The 4743-nt window shown below is 28.5% G+C and overlaps 1 long non-coding RNA gene across 1 annotated transcript; it reads left to right on the forward strand.

The window, feature by feature from the left end:
- Positions 1 to 1256: 1256 nt before the first annotated feature.
- On the forward strand, positions 1257 to 4487 carry LOC107411642 (uncharacterized). Its single transcript, XR_001580887.4, has 3 exons — positions 1257 to 1397; positions 2040 to 2130; positions 4232 to 4487. It is a non-coding gene; the product is annotated as an uncharacterized LOC107411642 (long non-coding RNA).
- The last annotated feature ends 256 nt before the right edge of the window (positions 4488 to 4743 follow it).

A 4743-nucleotide genomic window follows, 5' to 3' on the forward strand; every position in this document is an offset into this window, starting at 1 on the left:
CCCAATGTTTTCTTCCACGGATCTTATTTTGAGCATTCAAGGACCACTCAACATAATTTGTTCCATCAAGACGTTCTGGAGTAATCAAAGAAGCAAGCCATCATTACTACTATTTGGGTCTGACATAGTGATGGTGATACAAAGAAGATTTTAAAAAGAGAGTAAACAGAAAAAAAAAAAAAATTGTGTTTCCAGGATCAAGCTTCAATTCCAAACAAAAGAAATTGAACCTTGCTCTGATACCATGCTAATTAACACAATTATGAAAGAATTTCTGTTATATTACGTGACTGAAGTTTTTACAATATATATAAAAATACAAATGTATCTAGAAGGAAACAAATGAACCAATTATCCTATGATTAAAGGATAGATCTTATCATATCCTAAATTTAAGATTTGATAATATCTCTTCCCACAATTAACTCCTATAATTCCTAACAAAATATACAGGCTATTAAAAAAAAATAGAATCCATACCAATTAAAATATGATTTAGTATCTTCTTTCCAATTATATATATATATATATATATATGATTTAGTATCTAACTGGGCCTGTATTATTTTGCTGTTTTGGGCTTAATGGTTTGCTTTATAAGTAGCCCATCTCTAAACCAATCTTCTTTGCTTGCACTGCAAGGTACCCACAAGTAGCCTTCTTGACGACTTGTAAGGGTGAGATGGTTTTCGCTTTTTGTCTGTCAAAAAGAAAATAAAAAATAATATGGGATTCAGTGATAGTTAAATGAGTCAGAAGAGAGAGAGCATCAATTTTATTTTTTTTTTCATTTCCGTCATCAAAGAATATGATGTTATTCTGATTTAGTATATGCCTTGCCAAGTTGCTAGCAATCTCCACTGGACCAAAAAAAATTATTTAAAAGAACACACATAGCAACCAATTTCTATTATTATTATTGTCATTATCATTATCATTATCATTATCATTACTATTGTGTGGTTGTCCTTGCAGATTTTTCTGATTATTTTGGTATCGGGTTCAAATTATTTATTAATTATTTGGATAATCAAATTCGTGTTATTTAATGGTGCTTATATTTTCCTTTCTTTCTTTTTGATAGTGGTAGGTTTTTTTCTTTGCTCTTACTTCAAGCAACAGAGGAAGTGAAGTTTTGTTAGAACTAGATCACTATCCTTTTTAACTTAGCTGGAACCAATAGCATATCCAACTTAATTAGGAAAGCTATATCCAACTTAATTAGGAAAAGCAAGTAAACTTGAACTAAAACTCTCGGCCATCTATATATATTATTAATAACATATGATCCCATATACAAACTGAATGAGACATTCACAAAGCTGCGAAGAATTCTTTTTGCTATAATTTCTTGCCTCGAAGAGGAGCTTGATTCATTAAGAGTCATCATGCTTTAAGTAAGATTCGAAACTAATTAGTGCTTTTAAATTGTTCTTTTTATTTTGTTCCTCATAGATTAATTTCTTTTCTTTGTGATATTCTTTTTCACCATAGTTCCTTTGATTCTATTTTATATTTATATATATATATATATATATATGTAGTTTTTGTATGTTACCATGCTACTGATTGATAGGTAAAGTAAAAAGATCATAACTCCGAATTTGAAAGTGGCATGGTTGATATCTTCTGTGATATATATCCATCCATGTCTATAAGGCCTCAATTTTTAGTTTTTACCATGTATATGGCCCATTAATATTCATATTGTACGTTGCTTTTTTGAATTTTAGTGCAAGCATAACTACTCTGTTTATATGTTTTTTTTTTTTTAAAGTCAATCTTTTGGACTTTGTTTGATGAATGAGGAATTGGTCTAATTGTGTGCCTCCTACGCACCCATATCATGTTATAATCCTGACAATAACAAATAAGTTAATGAATAAATAAAAACTTTTTGGACTTATGTTTATAGTTGAATTAGTTTCATGATTATGTGTGTGTGTGTGTGTGTGTGTGTGTGTGTGTGTGTGTGTGTGTGTGTGTTATTTTTATATTTATAGATATTTTTTTTTCATTTGGTTTTGTGTTCTTATCAGGTATTTCCTCCTCAATTATTTAAATGAAATGGTGGCCTGATTGATTCAATCACATCCCTCATATCGGCTTCAAGAAGCCGACTCTTCAATGGTTTGTTTTCTCTACTTCTTTCTACAATTTTTTTTTCTTTTTTTTTTTTTTTTGTAATATCCTTATTTATTTTTTTTCATGCTGTATAACCTTTCTACATTTTGTCTATTATTATTTCTCTTATTTTTTGGGATAAAATAATTAAAATTTTGAAACTATTAATTTATTTATAAAAATACCAAAAGTCATAAATCATAAAAAAGTAATCAAGAAATCTAGAAACACTTAATTTACTCATCAAGAAGCTGATTTGTTAGCAATTGATGATTAAAGGAATGACTGTGAGGCTTGTAAGAGCGTATGACTGTAAGAATGGAATGACCATTAAAATGGACTTTGTTTGGAGCTTGCTAAAAATGTCAAACCCTCGATGTTTTTACTGGATACTAAGATCAAGTCCGATTGAGCTGCTCTTTTGACTCTTGTCTTTAGGCTTTACTCGGCTGCGATCTCCATCAATGAATTTAACATAGAAGTTCCTTGGTCGGGAATGCAGTCTGGCAAGGTCTGGATAAGATGCAAAAGAGTGCTCACTCAAACTTTTTCTTGGCTTCCGGTGACAACATTGAGCGTTCAACATCTTTGGCATGCCACCATGCAAAGTCCAATTTTTAAAGGTGGTTCCATTGTTATAAGCATACGCTCTTACCAGCCTTGCCATCTTCTCTTCTGCCATCAATTGCTTTGTAATTGGCCGGCCAAGTTGAGTCTGATTAGGTTGGATCTGGAGCTGAGATGAATAATAAAATAATAATAATAATAATTATCATACAATCGATGGTTTGAATTATAGTGGCAAAAAAACATATGTTGAGAACAAAAATTTAACAAGGAAATTGACAAAATTAGTGGCAAACCCAATTTATTTAGTTATGCAGCCTGCGTATTTACATAACAAATTTATTGTTTTGACCCAAAAATAAAAAATAACAAATTTATAATTCTTCAGTAAAATGTTGTTCATCCAGCTTTTCATTTCCAATATTTTTTTTTTTCACAAAATAGCACAAAAAACAATCTTATTTTCATTTCCAATATATTTTTTTTCACACTATAATTTTGCACCTAGATGCATTTTTTCAACACCTCACATTTTTATTACTAGGTACAATTCAAACACCTCACATTTTATTTCTTTTTGTCACCCCATTTGTCTCTCCAATACATAAATAGAAGTTTTCATATAGACTTAATAAAACATGTTTAAATTTAAAAAAGAAGCATAATCGTAAACTTAAATTTTAAACATAATATAAATCTTCAATTTCACTTTGAATTTGAACACTTCAATTTTCAAATCTTAAATCTCAAGTTTGAATTAATTTATCTAACAACCCTTTTTTTAATTCAAACATTTTTAGCATCAATCTTATAGACTCCACAACTCGAAAAATTCTCAACTAGAAAAGATTTTTATTTCTTTAAACTCTGACATTCGTTCTTCTACTTGTCATCTCTTTGACTTTAGCCATTGTACTTCCCACTAACATACTCTAGAACTGCAAATTTTTTTCCCTCCCTTACCTCAGAAGCCATCCTTTTTCTTACTTTTTTTTTTTTTTTTCCTTGACAGAAAACAAAAAAAGTAATAAACCAACAAAGTAACCAACTAGAGTAACTTAGGCTATGACACCAAATGTTGGCCTTTTTTTTTTTTTTTTTTTTTCTCTTTAACAACAGAGAAAATATAGAAGAGAAGAATACTGCACATACAATTTTATTTTCATTCTCAGTATGCTTTATTTCACACCACATATTTTCAACCAGATGCATTTTTCAGTACCTCACATTTTTATCACTACATATATAATTTAAACCACTTGCATTTTTCTTCTTCTTTTTGTTTTCACTCTATTTTTCGACTCTTAAATACATAAAATAAAGATCTTTATAAACTTAATTAAACACATTTAAATCATAAAAAACATAACACTAATTTATTAGAAGTCTAAACACAATCTAAGTCTTCAACTTCCCTTTGAATTTGAGGTCTTCAATTTTCAAATTTCCAATTTCAAGTTTGAATTAATTTATCCAACATCTTTAGTAGATGACATGAAGATTCTTGCATACATGTGACTATTGTAATTTGCTTTTTTAGCGGCTATAATTATAGATATCAATGAAAGTTGAGGGAGATGACCAAATTCATAAGTAAGAGGAAGGGCAAGCCCTAAAGGTGTGCAAGATATGTAACGGCATAGGGTCCAACAATCATGTGTATTTTTTTTATTTTTTTTAAAGAATGTTCTACAAGGAATTTATTTTTACAAAAATTAATGGCACAAAATTTGGGAATAAAAAGGATTCAAAATATACATAAATATTAGATGAATATATATATATATATATATATATATTTAAAAAAATAGAGCATATTAACTAACAAAAAAATTTATTATTTTTGAAATCATATTACAATTAAATATGACCGAATATGATTAAAGCCATCCATATAAATAAATATCACTGTATGGAAAACTAATTAATAAAAATATATGTATATTTTATTTTATGCTAAGTTATTAGTTGAAAAAAATAGATATTGTATTCAGATTGAACTAGTCTAAGATCAAAATTAATAGTTTTTAGCAAATTTTTCTCTTATTAAAA

This window comes from Ziziphus jujuba, chromosome 10 (genome assembly GCF_031755915.1).
Source record: "Ziziphus jujuba cultivar Dongzao chromosome 10, ASM3175591v1".
NCBI classification, from domain to species: Eukaryota; Viridiplantae; Streptophyta; class Magnoliopsida; order Rosales; family Rhamnaceae; genus Ziziphus; species Ziziphus jujuba.